The sequence below is a fragment of the Ovis aries genome, chromosome 20 (genome assembly GCF_016772045.2).
Source record: "Ovis aries strain OAR_USU_Benz2616 breed Rambouillet chromosome 20, ARS-UI_Ramb_v3.0, whole genome shotgun sequence".
Classification (NCBI taxonomy): domain Eukaryota; kingdom Metazoa; phylum Chordata; class Mammalia; order Artiodactyla; family Bovidae; genus Ovis; species Ovis aries.
In genome coordinates, this window is record NC_056073.1 from 5,406,152 (window position 1) to 5,423,861 (window position 17,710).

Consider the following 17,710-nt stretch of genomic DNA (forward strand, 5'->3'; position numbering starts at 1 on the left):
TGGCATTGATCATGCTCCTGGGAGTGCGCATGAGATTGACAATTGGCCAACTGAAGCATCATGTCATGTTATTTACGATGGTTAAGATGACAACCTGACCCAAAGGCAAAGTCAGCAATGTTCAATCTATATTAATCCTGGGATTTTGTCTTAAACAACCAGAAAAAAAGAGAATGACTTTTCCCACTGGAGTTGATCCTAGTGTTTCACAGAAACTTGAAAACAAAGCAAATGGATAAGAGAGAAGAGTTTGAAGATGATCCTGATGGCAGCATTGAGAAGTCTGGATCCAGGCATCTGTGAGATGTATCCTAGCCTTTTGAATTCCATGAGCCTTTAACCCGCCTTGCCCCACTAAACTTCTTTTTTGTTAGCTGGTTTTCTCTGCTGTGTTCACTTGCAGCAGACCAAATCATGGGTAGTAGCAATAGCTCTCAGATCAAAATCACGATTATATCAAAATGCAGTGAGGAAAGTCAGAAGATAGGCAAGCAAAGCAGTGATGCTCAGAGCACTAGTGAATGCTAAAATAATTATGGACCAGGTTTGGAATTAGGGTTGGGGTTAGAGGCAGGATTTGGGTTAGTGTTAGAGTTTGAGGTAGCTTTGGGGTTAATGTTAGGGTTGAGTTAAAGATAGTGCTAGGGTTAATTTTAAGTTTAGGGTAAGAATTAGATTTAATGTTACTTTTAGAATTTGATGCAAGATGAAAGAGAGGCTCAGGATTAATGTTTAAGATTTAGGTTAAAGCTGGGTTTGAAGTTTAGTATGAGATTTAAGATTAGTGTTAAATATGTGGCTGCATGTAGTATTAGGGATAGAGATAAGGTTTAGGGTTTGTTTTAGTATTAGGGTTATTGATCAATTCAGTTCAGTTGCTCAGTCATGTCTGACCCTTTGTGACCCCATGGACCCCATAGGGTGTGGTTATTGATAGGAATAGGATTAGTGTTATAGGTAGAATTTTAGGGTTTTGTATGGTTAAGATTTGTTGTGTTAAGGTTGTGGTTAGAGATATGACTAGGGATAGAATTAGAATTATAGTTAGGCCTAAGATATTTTGGGTTTCACAGGTGGCTCAATGATAAAGATTTTGCCCGCCAATGCAGGAGATACAGGTGATGTGGGTTCAATCCCTGGGTGGGGAAGATCCCCTGGAGTAAAAAATGGCAACTCACTCCAGTATTTTTGCCTGGAAATTCCATGGACAGGGGAGCCTGGCGGGCTGCAGTTTACTGGGTCACAAACAGTTGGACACAGCTTGCAACCGAACAACAATACCAACAATACAGTTAATGTTAGATTAAACTGGGGTTAATTGTAGTTTTATGGTTAAGATTAGGGTTAGAGATACAATTCGGTTTAGCTTCATGGTTGGCTTTTGTTGAGACGTACTTTTGATTTCAGTTTTACAGTTGCTTTTCAAGTCAAATTTAAGAGTTATTAGATTATTTTTTATAATAAAAGTATAATTTATTTTTATTTTTTTAATGTAAATTTATTTTAATTGGAGGTTAATTACTTTACAATATTGTATTGGTTTTGCCATTCATCAACATGAATCCACCACAGGTATACATGTGTTCCCCATCTTGAACCCCTCTCCCTCTTCCCTCCCCATCCCATCCCTCTGGGTCATCCCAGTGCACCAGCCCCAAGCATCCAGTGTCATGCATGGAACCTGGACTGGCAATTCCTTTCATATGATAGTATACATGTTTCAGTGCCATTCTCCCAAATCATCCCACCCTCTCCCTCTCCCACAGAGTCCAAAAGCCTGTTCTATACATCTGTGTCTCTTTTGCTGTCTTGCATACAGGGTTATCATTACCATCTGTCTAAATTCCATATATATGCGTTAGTATACTCTATTGGTGTTTTTCTTTCTGGCTTACTTCACTCTGTATAAGAGGCTCCAGTTTCACCCACCTCATTAGAACTGATTCAAATGTATTCTTTTTAATGGCTGAGGAACACTCTGTTGTGTATATGTACCACAGCTTTCTTATCCATTCATCTGCTGATGGAGATCTAGGTTGCTTCCATTTCCTGGATTATGACTATGATCAGAATTAGAGTTAGTTATGGAATTAATGTTAGATAGCTTAGAGGTAGAATTGTTGACATTATGGTGAGGTTAGGTTTCTAGGGATAATCAGATGCATTGGCCATGTTACAGTACAATTAGTCATAAATATAGATTTGTGGTTCCGGAGGGTACAGCATATTCCTTGACCTGTTTAGGTAGGGGTCACTGGAGGACCACACAGGCTACATGCTTGTGTATCATCTTTATTCTTCTACATAAACTTACATCTCTGACAAGTGTAAACCACATGTTGGGATCGCATGTACACCCGTGGTGCATTCAGGTCAATGTATGTCAAAACCAATATAGTATTGTAAAGTAAAATAAAGTAAAAATAAAAAATTAAAAAAAAATATAGTCAGAGCTTCTCACATTCTTTCTCCATTTTATCCTTTTCTTTTTTTTTTTTATTTAGCTTTCATTTTTATCTCTGTCTACCTTCTCACTGCCTGTATGATGTGGGTTGGGATTAAAACAACATGTTTTAATCAGTACTTTGCAGTGCAACCATCCAAAATCTAGTAAGTGTAAACAAATGCATGGGAAGGGATGGTCTAATTAGGTCTACAGAGCCCAAAAAGTATCTTTAGGGTTCTTTTCATCTCTTGATCTCTATCTGTGGAAGCGGATCTAATTCTGCTGCTATTGTTGATTTTTCCTCTATGTTGCCAAGGAAAGATCATAGGCATCTTTAGGTCTAATCATCCCTAGTAGCAAAATCTCAGATTAAAAAAAAAAAGTTTCTTTATCTCCTGTAAGTCATATGTAAAACCCAAAAGAAAAACTCTATTTCCATTTGGATCAAAATATTGTCCCTTTACTAAACATGGTGGTGGGTGATGGAGAATGATTAGCCCTTGTGTCTCTGACCCTTAAAAAGGCTGAGCATAGAAGACTTGATGCTTTTGAAGACTGATGTTGGAGAAGACTCTTGAGAGTCCCTTGGATGCAAGGAGATCCAACCAGTCCATCCTAAAGGAAATCAGTCCTGAATATTCATTGGATGGAAGGATGCTGAAGCTGAAGCTCATATACTTTGGCCACCTGCTGCAAAGAAATGACTCTTTGGAAAAGACCCTGATGCTGGGAAAGATTGAAGTCGGGAGGAGAAGGGGAAGACAGTGGATGAGATGGTGGGATGGAATCACTGACTCAATGGACATGAATTTGAGCAAATTCTGGGAGATGGCAAAGGACAGGGAAGCCTGGCATGCTGCAGTCCACGGCGTCACAAAGAGTTGGATATGGCTTCGCTCTGATTCTGAGGAGTGGGTATAATTTGATTGGCAGTTTCTTCCCTCTCTCCATCATATTTACATGGAGTGGCAAACAATGGTTTCCTAAAGGTAAAGATAGTGCTGAGGGAAAAGCAACAGGTATCTATTACAGATCCCTATGCTGTAGTGAAATCTTAAATTCTTGACATTTTCCACATTGTTGAGTTGTATAGATTATGCGTCTTTTATCTTCTGTATTCTTACTATGCCTATTTCAGCTACTCTGATTCTCTCCGATTTAAATTTAAGTCATTTTTTTTTTCATTTACTCTGGTTTTATCTTCCTTGGATACCTAGAACAATTTGATACAGTACTTTCTTCATGATTCCAAAATGATTCTTCAAGTCATTTTGGTATGCTTTTCCTTTCACTTCATTATTTTGATTTATGTTTGTGTGTGATGTTTCCCTTCTTGAATTGTCTTATATTGTGATGTTTCTGTATTTTAAAAAGTCAATATCCTACTTTTCATTTCATTTCATTTTATCCTCATTTACTATTTTTGTTCTACATAGTTACTAGGTCTTTTCCTCATTCATTCTTCTCTTCCTGCCCTTTATTCTGAAAGTGCATAGCTTTGTAAATACCATTTCCACAGTGTTTTTGGTGATAATTAGTTGAAAACATGATTAGAGATAACAATATCTGTGTCTGCATTATTAGATTTTTAAATATTTTACATGAATCACCCCATGTTTAATTTTTTCTTATTTTATCTTTCCATATAATTATATTTTCATTAACAGCCATATTTTTATTGTTTTACAGATATTCAATAGGCCAATGACTCTGTCATTCAAAAAACACTAGATTTCTGATAAAGGACCGTCATTGATATTTCATTGTTTTGTGTCCCAAAAGTCAGACTTTCAGCTCTCTCGGTGACAAAGACACATAATTCAATATCAAACTTATAGAAACAGTATATTGGGAAGCCTTACAGAGCAGAATAGACTCTTCCAAAGTAAATCTCAAGTTTCCATGACTTTGTTCATCATGTTTATTATAAAATTAGACTTCAGTATTAATATTTTAAGTCCAATAGTGATCACAGTGAAGTAGAAATAACACATAAAGAATAGTTACCATGTCAGATATATTTTATGATTTGAAATTTTAAAATAAATGTCCATAATTATATATTAAATCGTTTTCAAAATTCCACTAAAATGATCAGTGTTTCCAGATGACAAAATGTGTTATAATATAAAAGCACATGTTTAAAATGAATTCTACTTCTTTAACTATAGTTTTTCAATAACAAAGCATTAATCATTTTAAGAGGGAAGTCATTTAAATACTCAGAAACAAAATATTTTCTCCTATTAGGATTTCAAATATACAAGCTTGCAAATAAACAATGTTTTCAATTATACTGTATGTGTCCTAAAGCTATTGCAAATAACTAAAACTCAAACATTGAAGCTAATTATAGAAACTCTTATTCTCAGATTTGTTAAGGTCTACCCCTGTTCTTAATAATGCTAAATTAATAATACAAAGGTAGGAGATACTGTCCTTATAACTCAACTATTTAGGACCATGGAAAATAAACAGGATTTAGACAAAAGAAATAAAAACTTACTTAAAGTATGCTTTTTAAATCTGTTATGAAAAAATAAAACTTTGCCTGATGCTACAGGGGCAGACAACAAACAAGATTTTTTGCTCATTCATGTTCCACTGCTGAGGTGGAGCAAGTCGAGGTGAGGTGAAGTCGCGCAGTCATGTCCGACTCTTTGAGACCCTGTGGACTGTGACCTACTAGGCTTCTCCATCCATGGGATTCTCCAGGCAAGAATACTGGAGTGGGTTGCCATTTCCTTCTCCAGGGGATCTTCCCGACCCAGGGATCAAACCCGTGTCTCCTGCATTGGAAGCAGACGCTTTAACCTCAAGTCAAGAACCAGTCTTAAGTCAGGAACAGAGAAGAAAGAACGAGCAAAGGAAGCCAATAGCATTAATATTAACGGAATTGACTCTGTAGTTTTAGAATCCGACATTGATAAAATTAGTGATGCTAACACTGAAGGGTTTGTTTATGTTTATTTACTTTTATTACTTTGTTATATTATTATTATTTGCTCCACCATGCAGCATGCAGGATCTTAAGTTCTCTGACCTCAAGTTGAACTTGTACCTTCTGTAGTGGAAGCATAGGGTCCAAATCTCTAGACCAGCAGAGAATTCTGTAAAGGATTTATTTATTTTTTTAAAATCCATTTGAAAGAAAGTAATAATGAACAATCAAACTATTATACTGGATGAAAAATTTGTAGATAATGATACTTTGACCAAGTCTTATAGGTGAGCAGGAGGATGGGATGGAAGCAAAGGGAATTTCTCCATAGACTCATTTGCCAGAGAGGAGGAAAACCCTAAGGTTTGCTACCTGGAGTACAGGGACAACAGATTATTAAGGACCAAGACCGTTCTGTGATTCTGAGGATACCAAAATCTGGAGGTGGCAAAATTTAGTTTGTTTCCATCCTGTATCAATAGTAGTTTTTGGTTCGTCTTTTGTCCCCTTGTCCTTCACTGCCAGCTGCCCCAATCTCTTGTATTAATGTTTTCACTAAGTTAATTTTATACACATATCTTATACTCAGCGGGGCTTCCTAGGTGGTGCTAGTGGTAAAGAACCCACTCGCCAATGCAAGAGACATAAGAGACATGGGTTTGACCTCTGGGTCTGGAAGAACGCCTGGAGGAGAACATGGCAACCCACTCCAGTCTTCTTCCCTTGAGAATCCCACGGACAGAGAAGCCGGGTGGGCTACAGTCCATAGGGTCACAAAGAGTTGGACATGACTTAAGTGACTTTGCATGCACACATATTCAGTCCATTGGTCTTACTTCTTTAACGGTAGATACCACAGGGCCTTTTTCTTCTACACATTACATTTCTGTCCTTCTGGGAGACTATTAACTCCTTGAGGACAATGATGGCATCTTTTTGATCTTTGTTTCTTCTAGAAGAATGCCTGTCAATAAATATATGCTCATTTAATGAAAAAAAGAATGAATATTCTATTACTCAGAATTAATTTGCACTCATTAAACAGTAGCTCATCACCCAAAGTTGATCTCTGGAGAACATCAGGATCCAGGCAAAATGCTGACCTTCTCTTGTGAGGAAATAGTATTCCACGACCAAAGACATCAGTTCCTACAACCTTGCAATCATTATCAGAAACCTTCACTAAACTTTCTTCACTCCTTAAATCAGCACAGATCATGTTTTCTTATAATCACACAATGCTACCTGGTCCCATTACTTCATGGCAAACAGAAGGGGAAAGTTGAAACAGTGATAGATTTTATTTTCTTGGGCTCCAAAATCACCACAGACAGTGACTGAAGTCATGAAATTCAGAGATGCTTGTTCCTTGGAAGGAAAACTAACAAAACTAGACAGTGTATTAAAAAGCAGAGACATCATTTTGTTGACAAAGGTCTATATAGTCACAGCTATGACTTTTCCAGTAGTCATGTATGATGTGAGAGATGGGCCAGAAACAAGCCTGAGTGTCGAAGAATTGATGCTTTTGAATTGTGGTGCTGGAGAGACTCTTGGACTGCAAAGAAATCAGTCAATCCTAAAGGAAATTATTGCCGAATATTCATTGGACAGATTGATGTTGAAGCTAAAGCTACAACACTTTGACCATGCGATTCAAAGATCTGACTCACTGGAAAAGACCTTGATTCTGGGGAAGACTGAAGAAAAAGGAGAAGAGGGTGCTGGAGGATGGCATGGTTAGATAGTATCACCAACTAAATGGACATGAATCTGAGCAAACTCTGGGAGATAGTGAAGGTCAGGGCAGCCTGGCATGCTGCAGTCTATGGCAAAAACTCAGACAAGCAATGACAGAGCAGCAACAAAAATAGAATTTTCAACACTTAGCTACAATATTGAATAGAAAAATAAGCAGAAGAGCTACAGCATATATCCCTATGTTGTATCCAGGGTTTACAGAATAACATAGAGTACTTAGATATTGCCTGCAAAAGAGGAAGACAGGTTTCATACCAAATGAGCTTTAAAAGTCTTATTAATCAATACTTATTTTACAGCAAGTAATAACTCATAGGATCTAGTTGCCAGAGAGTTGAAGATAATGGCTTTCTTAACAAAAGCCAAGATATTAATAGATCTGATATACTTTTCTTGAGATAAAAATATGTGCTTTAAATTTGAGTTTATTAATTGAATATAGAAATCCAAATAATCTATAAGTAATGCCACTAATAACTCCTTAAACTACATGTAAGTATACACATGTCTTTGTGTATATGCAATATTCAGGAAAATAATTGAACTTGCATAACCTAAACCTGAATTTATTGGAGTCCAAAATAAAAATATACCTTCCCTAACCTACTGTAGCCAAATATATCTCAAGTCCTATAAATCGTTCATAGTATTTTTATAACACCTGCTTTTTAGAGGTAGAATATTTGCAAATTCAAGTGAATTGAAGAAAAGGGTACATAACCATCTGTCTACAGTGGCTTAGATGGACCTCATTAGTGTCTTATTATTTCCTCCTTCTTTCCATACAGCTTTTGACTATGTGGATCACAACAAACTGTGGGAAAATTTTTAAAGACATGGGAATACCAGACCACTTTACCTGCTTCCTGAGAAATTTGTATGCCAGTCAAGAAGCAACAGTTAGAACTGGACATGGGACAGACTGTTTCCAAATCAGGAAAGAAGTACACCAAGGCTGTATACTGTCACCCTGTTTATTTAACTTATACGCAGAGTCATCATGAGAAATGCTGGGCTGGATGAAGCACAAGTTGGAGTCAAGATTGCCAAGAGAAATATTGATAACCTCAGATACGCAGATGACACCACTCTTATGGCAGAAAGTGAAGAGGAACTAAGGAGACTTTTGATGAAAGTAAAAGAGGAGAGTGAAAAAGTTGGCTTAAAACTCAACATTCAAAAAATGAAGATCATGGCATCCGGTCCCATCACTTCATGGCAAATAGATGGGGAAACTATGGAAATCATGACAAACTTTATTTTCTTGGGCTCCAAAATCACTGCAGATGGTGACTGCAGCCATGAAATTAAAAGACGCTTGCTCCTTGGAGGAAAAGTTATGACCAACTTAGACAGCATATTAAAAAGCAGAGATATTACTTTGCCAACAAAGGTTAGTCTAGTCAAAACTATGGTTTTACAAATAGTCATGTATGGATGTGAGAGTTGGACTATAAAGAAAGCTGAGCACCAAAGAATTGATGCTTTTGAACTATGGTGTTGGAGAAGACTCTTGAGAGTCCTTTGGACTGCAAGGAGATCCAACCAGTCCATTCTGAAGGAGATCAGCTTTGGGTGTTCTTTGCAAGGAATGATGCTAAAGCTGAAACTCCAATACTTTGGCCACCTCATGCGAAGAGCTGATTCATTGGAAAAGACTCTGATGCTGGGAGGGATTGGGGGCAGGAGGAGAAGGGGACGACAGAGGATGAGATGGCTGGATGGCATCACTGACTCAATGGATGTGAGTTTGAGTGAACTCTGGGAGTTGGTGATGGACAGGGAGGCCTGGCATGCTGCGATTTATGGGGTCCCAAAGAGTCGGACACGATTGAGCGACTGAACTGAACTGAACTGATGACAATGAGCATGTGCTGGCTACTACAATAATAAATTGAGCCGCTGAGCACATTGACACCTTGTTTAAAAATGTTATAACAAAGTATTTCTTCAAAGTTATCTTGGAGAGGAATTTGGGTGCTCCCACACATTTAACCCTTCATTTTCTTCCATAAATCCCTTCTATTAGTCTTTTTGCCTCATTTTTGTTGTTGTTGCTATTTTTCTGCCTAATCCCATTTGAAAGCAGTTCTTATATCTTCTCTCCTCTGGTAGATCTTTATTGACACAATCGAAACTGTGCCAAATGTAAAAGCATAGGGCTTTCATATTGGCCTCCAAAAATAGGAGGTCTTAAATAATGAGGCTCACCTTTACTTTTTTCTGTGACAGGAATTTCCTATTCAGTGTACTGGAGTCCTATTTTTTTTTTAGTTTATTTTTTTAATTTTAAAATCTTTAATTCTTACATGCGTTCCCAAACATGAACCCCCTCCCACCTCCCTCCCCATAACATCTCTGTGGGTCATCCCCATGCACCAGCCCCAAGCATGCTGCATCCTGCGTCAGACATAGACTGGCGATTCAATTCTTACATGATAGCATACATGTTAGAATGCCATTCTCCCAATGGAGATTCTACAATCAGCATTCCTAAAATTCTGACTCAGTAAGTCATGCATGAGCACTGAAAATAAAATTTTTACTGCATTCTCCAGTTTTTTGTTTTTGTTTTTTAAAGTACAGTTCAAGGTGACCGTTTTCAAGATTCAAGGAAATATAGCTGTAATGACTTAATATAGGTTAAAAAGAAAAAGAGTAAAATAACCTGTAAAGAACTTTTTAAAAAAAAAGTCACTGTGCATTTCCTTCTATAGCTTTTCATATCTGCAGGGAATATGTTAAAATGAGTTTGAGATGGACAAAGTACACTCGGCTGTATTTAAAATGGATAACCAACAGGATCTACTATGCTGCACAAGGAACTCTGCTCAGTTTTATGTGGCTGCCTGGATGAAAGGAGAATTTAGGGGAGAGTGGATATATGTATATGCATAACTGAGTCCCTTTGCTGTACACCTGAACCTATTACAACATTGCTAATCAGATCTGTTACATTATAAAATAAAACAAACAGAAAAGAAGACATAGCAACCCCATTAATTCTTACATTTAACAGTTCTTTCAATAAAATTTTGCTCATTTCTTAAAAAATATGGATATAAATGAGGATATCGGCTATAAAATCTCGGAGGTTTTTTGCCTAGTTTGTCCTTTTTGCTTAAATTCCTGACTATTCAAATGTTCACAATACACCTACAGCTATTGTCTCAAATTTAGACTGTCTGACATCAAAATTTTGACTCTCTCCTTCCCTACATCTAACTCACACATCCTCCAGGATTCTGAACCTCACCTGACACTACTCATCAACTACTTGGCATGAAAATGTTGACTCTGCACTCTATTTCACACTCACATACAATCTATCAGTAAATCCTATTGGTTCTATGGTCAAAATATGTCCTTAATACTGCCATTAGAATAGAAACTTTCTAAAAGAGTGAGTTTTGTCTGTTTGTTGCTATACACACACAAGAAATATTGTTGAGCCAAAGAATTAAGTGTTGCAAAAAAGAGTCTCGCTATTCGATGTACCCATTAAGAAGTTTACATTGCCTTGAAAACTTTATTTTGGAAGTCTAATTCTCACATAAACTGTATATGTTGCCTGCACCATCACAAAGAGGAAGAAAAAAATCTCTCAGAGTAGCAAACTAATTATGAGTGGTGTGTGGGACATCCAGCCCTACTTCCTGCTGAATAGGCTCACATGCATATTCCTCTAACAATGCAAACTCAACCTGCCTTGGCAAATTCACCATGAGCCCTCTACTCGAAAAGCCTAGTTTTCTTTCTCTATGTCCTGCCTATGTTGAGAAAAAAACTAATAAGGCAATCATTGTACTTTCATTAGCCAAAAAGTTCTATTAATCAGAAGATTCTTTTCTGTTCCCATCAATTTTCTACATCTCTGAGTTGCTAATTTCTGTTTCCAGAATGTTTCATATTTGTTTCTTTTTTTCATATTCAATCCCAGTGCCCTGTTTTTATCCTCATAATCATTTTCCTGAAGAGTCTCCTGAAGAGTCTCAGTAGGCTTCCCAGTGGCTGGTCTCATAACTTCAACCCATTCTTACCTTTGCCCCAGATTTATCTTCCCCTGAAAAGCTCCTATCTATCAGAACTCATTTTAAAATAAGCTCAAGGGATGTCATCACTTTAAAAATCCAATCCACCATGATATAAAAATACAGGGGAGACTTCACAGATACCCACAAAATAAAGTAGATCATGAAAGCAATGGAAAGCATCAAAAATATTACTTGAGCTCTCTATTCTTTGAAAGTAAAAAAATAACACTAGCCTGTTTTTTACTGAAATTCCCTGAATGATATTTTCAGCATGTAACAGTCACTTAGTCATGTCCAACTCTTTGTAACTCCATGGACTGTACAGTCCATGGAATTCTCCAGGCCAGAATATTGAAGTGGGGAGCCATTCCCTTTTCCAGGGGATCTTCCCAACCCAGGGATCGAACTGGAGTCTCCTGCATTGTAGGTGGGTTCTTTACCAGCTGAGCTACCAGGGAAGCCCATTTTCAGCATAGTTTTATATTTATGTGTATATATAAAACTTTATCAACTTAGATGTAATTTCTTTTCATTTTTTGGAACTTTTCAAAATTATACTCACATGTCAGCAAAGCCTCAAATGCCACCTCCTCAGGGAAATGGTCCTTCCTACCCACCCCCCGCTACCTCGATACATACGCACTAGTTGCTTAGTCATGTCTGCCACTTTGTGACCCCATGGACTGTAGCCCACCAGGCTTCTCTGTCCATAGAATTCTCCAGACAAGAATACTGGAGTGAGTTGCCATTCCCTTCTCCAGAATAAAAACTGGGTCTCCTGCATGGCAGACAGATTCTTTACCATCTGAGCCACCAGGGAAGCCCCACTTCCTACCCCAAATCAGATCTAATAGTATTGTTCCTAGGGTCTAGTACTTAGCGTGTGTTTCTCCAATAACCCTCATACCACAGACTATTTTTGACATGTCAGTCTCTCCTCCAAGATTAGAAATTCCTTGTAGGTAAGGACCATGCCTTCCTCACTCTGAATTTCCTCCACACAATGTAATAGAACAGGTTACACATTGTGGGTGCTCAATAAATATTTGCTGAATGAAATAAGAAAAGGAAATAGCTCCAAATTAGATAAGCCCTAGAAAGCCAGTATGTTGGTCCAGGCTGCTTTATTTTGTGTGCCTTTTGCTGCTCCTGTTGGACTAAGCCCTCTGCTTCTTTATGTTGCCTTTACCTCCATTTGGATGAAAAATATATTTGCATGACTTCAAGATTCTGTAGACATTGTCACTGTTGCTAATGGTGACTTGGTTCTCAGAGAAATCTTATGAACTTCCATTCACTGGAAAGGAGAGTCTGCACCCAGCCTGACTCTTGCCCTCACTCCTCTAACCCCTATGTCCAGGTAGCTTAAGATGAGCTTTAGATCAATGAGGCAGTATTGATGAATCACTGAAACTCAAGTCCATTTCAGTTGAGTTTCCAAAAAAAAAAATGTACATGAGAATTTGTGTTCTGCTTTAATATTTGTGTTCTCCTTTAATTGCATACATATTTTTCAACTTTCTATACATACTACCGTGGAGGCACTAGCAAAAGGAAAAAGGAAGTGAAGGACAGAGCATTATATTTACTTCCTGCTCAGGAATAGAAAGGCCAAGTGATACTATGCAAATTTATTCAAACACGCTAACACAGTCTATTCAAGCACCTAACACACAACAGTTGTGTAATACAAAATTCCACTTCCTGGGAAAAGGAGTGAATGATCGTCCTATCACACTTGTGAGGAGTCACTTAGATGGCAGATGACAAATACTGTTGTTGAAGAGCTAGTTAATTAGGGTAATACAACAACTTCTAAAAGCCTAACATTTAAATTCTATTATAATTCATTGATTCACAGTAATGAGAAATATTGATAATATTGTTTGAGTTGGTCATAAGTCTGGTCTGCTAGAATTAACAATGCCTCCCATCTCTGGGCAAGACTGTGCTTTGGTTTTAAAAATTTTTTAATTTGATGGCTATTTCAGGAAATCAAGGACCAAAATTAGTCAATGGGCTTATTATTTCTCTTGTTCTACATTAAAAGAATGTGGAACTCTCCAGTTATTACCAACATTACCCCTGAGCTCCACCTGCAAATACGATTTTTTTTTTGCATTGTCTGTAGTCTATTGCCAGTAGCAATGGGGGGAAATGACAAAGGATTCCTAGAGCTGAGGCTCTGTGGGCATTCCTGAATCATCGTGGGCTCATCCAGGGATATGTTTAGCCCTTTTATTCTTACAAAAAGTATGAGGTCATGATAACATTCAGTCTCAGCTCTCTAATCTTATCTGGGACACAAATGGTCACACATTTCCTTAGGTTTCTATAAAAATATTAAGAAAAAAAAAAACAAACTAAGAGTCATTTTGAAACAAAGTGGGCTTTAACTATGGATTTTATACATTACACGTTCTCCTCAGTAATTGCAGGAATACAGTACGCTATTTGAAAGCATATCTCTTGAACATGCTTGTAAATCTCATTTGCTCCTCAAGAGGAGAGCAAAATAATCTTCCTTGTATTGTCAATGGAATTAGAGTGATGGGGAGAGATTTTATAAATAGTCTCCCCTAATCATTAGTAATTATATAATATTTATTTTAATGTGTGTGTTCTCAAGATATTGAACAAAAGTATCCCAAACATGAGTCAAATGATTGAGGTTTGTTTTGAAATTGTATATAGAAAAAATTTAAAACCTGCAATTCCTAATTTTTAAAATGTGCTTATATCTAAGTATTTCTCCTGGTGGAAATCTAATACTTTAATTCATTGCTGTGTGTTGGGCACTGTTCTAGATGCTAACGACACACCTACAAAAATGAGAAATAAAGGAACTGCTCTCTTGGAACTTATATGTTACTTATAGGACACAACAATAAACTGAACAAATGAACAATATCATTTCTAATAGTACTAAGTTCTTTTAAATGTTTTTTCCTTTAATTTTTCAGGTCTGCTTCTTCTATCACAAATTCTTTTATTTTATCATCATTATTTTTATCCATGCCATGAAGCTTCTGAGATCTTAGCTCCCTGAACAAGGATTGAACCCAGGCCCTGGGCAGTGAAAGCACAGGGTCCTAACCACTGTACAACCAGGAAATTTCCTAATAGTAGTAAGTTCTATGACAGAAACAAAATGAGATGCTAACATTGTGGGTAGAGATGGAAAGTGATATGCCTCCTTAGAGAAAATCTCTTAAGATGTGGCAATGTGAGCTGGGCAGGAGCCAGTCAGGAGCAAACTAGAGGGGGTTAGTGCACTGAGATGACCCAGAGGGATGGTACAGGGAGGGAGGTGGGAGGGGGGTTCAGGATGGGGAACACGTGTATACCTATGGCGGATTCATGTTGATGTATGGCAAAATCAATATAATATTGTAAAGTAATTAACCTCCAATTAAAATAAAGAAATTATATTAAAAAAAAAAAAGAAATTGTGAAGACCCTAAAGCAGGAATACACTAAGTCTGTTCAAAGAATATAAATTTTGCTAAAAAGATCAATCACCTAAAGGGTGCTCCTTCTTACATGAACATAACCAAGACATCTTCACCTCTAATGTATTTATTTTTTAACTTCCTTAAAGTCTAATCCATTCACTCAAAGGATAGTTGAGAATATCTCTTGACTTTGGGAAAGTCAAGGCTTTATGCTCAGATTTTTGGACATTTTAAAAGTTTGGAAGAGAGCGTCTTAATTTTGCATGAAAAAATAGGGTACATCAAAATCATATTATTCATGTAATACAATCCCCAAAATGTGTGTGTGTATGTGTGTGAGTGCGCTCATGTTTTCTTATGTGTATTAAACTTCTTAAATTCTTATTATTTTCCCCTTTTCCACTGAGATAGCTTGGCCTCCTGTCAGTGGCCAGTTGCAGTCAGTGATCACATTTGGGGAAGAAAACACATAAATTTATAAATTAGGATAATCTTACTGACTTTCAGGAATCTATGAGTCACCATCACCATCTCTGATGATTTCAAAGAACAAGGCTTTCCAGGCTTCCTGTGGCTGAATTATAATATAAATCAAGCCCAAGCACATAAATGGCCCAACAATTGTGAAGTCTTTTTCCTATACCAGCTGGTGAGATGTTTTAATGAATTTGTTTTTCAGCTCTCTAAACTTGAGAAACTTTTGTATTAAGTATTCTGATTGGAGAGATTAAGTTTTAGCTATTTTCTACAATGAAATGTTGACTCAGTTTCACCCAATGACAAAATGGTTAATAAGCATTAACCACACCTCTCTACTTCTATGAGAAAGATTAGCTCCATCTGTACATTTTAAGAAAGATGAGTTGCCTTCAAAATGCTATTTATAAACAATATGGTTCTCTACCAAAGTGGACGACTCATCAAATTCATTCTGAATTTATGAAATAAATTACTATAGATAGTGGTTTTGTGACTCCAATTCTGACAATATAATAGTAAAATCAAGGCTCCACACGTGCCTCATAAATTCATCTTAAAACCACTAAGCAGGAATAAAAATTCCCTGAAAATCTGGAAAGGGATATTACAGGTTTTCATCTGTGCTGTATTTCCTTTGTGAGTTAGGAATAGCAAAAAAAGTTTTCATAGTGACTACAGTTTTAGAAATTTTGAAGCGTTACCATGTCAACACGTAAAGACGTGTTTCCTAGAATTCCCTAAAGGCTGACTTAGTGTCAATGCATTATCTTCATTGACTGTTGGAATGATTACAGTGCCATTTAAGGTAAATTTTCAAATGAGCATATTTAGAAAGTTCCAAGTAAACTGGAGTAAAAAATTGGGAATGTAGGTGGAAAATAAGAAAAATGTTCATTAGATCTCGAAGTTGTCATTTTGGGGTTTTAGAGTGGAGCTGAAAAAAAGATCTAAACTTTAACGTGATGGATGGCTGGGAGCATGGCGACCCACTGAAACCTCCAAAATAAGTTAATACAAAAATAATTTTAATGAAAAGCTGTATAGAATATTGGAAAATTTTAACAGAACTATGACACAAGAGATTGGCCTGTGGGTCATTCAGGAAAGAAGTATGAAAAAAAAAATTTTTTATTTATTTTTTTAATTTTTATTTTTACTTTATTTTGCTTTACAATACAGTGAAATTTCTTCTCAAATTTAAATGTTCAGCAAAGCAAACACGGTAACATTAGTTCCCGTATTTTAATCTTCGTCTTTCCCCTTCTTTTCTTTACCCCTTTCTTCATGTTCTCACCGTCACCTGTTCTCTCGTAGGGAGCATATGGAAAGCCACTTAGAACTGTGATTGCATTCAATTATCACACCTCGCTCCAGTACTCTTGCCTGGAAAATCCCATGGTCGGAGGAGCCTGGTGGGCTGCAGTCCATGGGGTCGCAAAGAGTGGGACACGACTGAGCGACTTCACTTTCACTTTTCACTTTCATGCATTGCAGAAGGAAATGGCAACCCACTCCAGTGTTCTTGCCTGGAGAATCCCAGGGTCGGGGGAACCTGGTGGGCTGCCGTCTATGGGGTCGCAGAGTCGGACATGACTGACTCGACTTAGCAGCAGGCTTGATTAAAGTGAAAAGTGAAAGTGAAAGTGAAGTCGTGTCTGACTCTTTGTGACCCCATGGACTGTAGCCTATTAGGCTCCTCTGTCCATGAGATTTTCCAGGCAAGGGTACTGGAGTGGGTTGCCATTGCCTTCTCCAGGGGATCTTCCCAACCCAGGGATCTAACCTGGGTCTCCTGCTTTGCAGGGAGATGCTTTAATATCTGAGCCACCAGGGAAGCCAGGCTTGAGTAAGAGAGCCCCAAACAAGACACAGGTGACTCAGCGGTAAAGAATCCACCTGCAATGCAGGAGATGCGGGTTCGATCCCTGGGTTGGGAAGATCCCCTGGTCAAGGAAATGGCAACCCACTCCAGTATTCTTGCCAGGAAAATTCTATCGACAGAAAAGCCTGGTGGGCTACAGTCCATGGGGTCACGAAGAGTCGGACGCAATTGAGTGACTGAGCTTGTATGCACGCAAACAGGATACAGACTTCAGTGTGAAAACCTTCCCCAGTCTCTCAATGACAGCACCCTCCTTAAAGTCTTTGAAGAGCCCCCTATAAGCTGCAGTCTCAGAGAAGGTGAGACCCACTGCACTCCATAACCCAGCCCTTATCTACCAGCCCAGTTCCATCCTTAGCCTCTCCTCATCTGCGCTTACCCAGTAGCTTAACATTCTCTGCATGCTTATGCTATTTCACGCCTCTCTGATTTTGCTCTTACTGTTTCCTCTGCCTAGAACTCCTTGCTCAATTTTCTTCACCTGTTTGACGTGAATTCCTGCATTAAAACTCGGCGTAGGAGTCATCTTCTCCTGGACCTCACTCTAATCCCCTAAATGGAACTAGGTGTCCTTCTTATGTGCTTCGACAACGTGCTGTAACTCATCGGTCAGAGTGCTTGACACCTTATATTCAGATTATCTGTGAATGTATTTGTCTCTTCACCTAGTGGGTAGGTTCCTTGATATCTACTATCTTTGGACCCTGAATT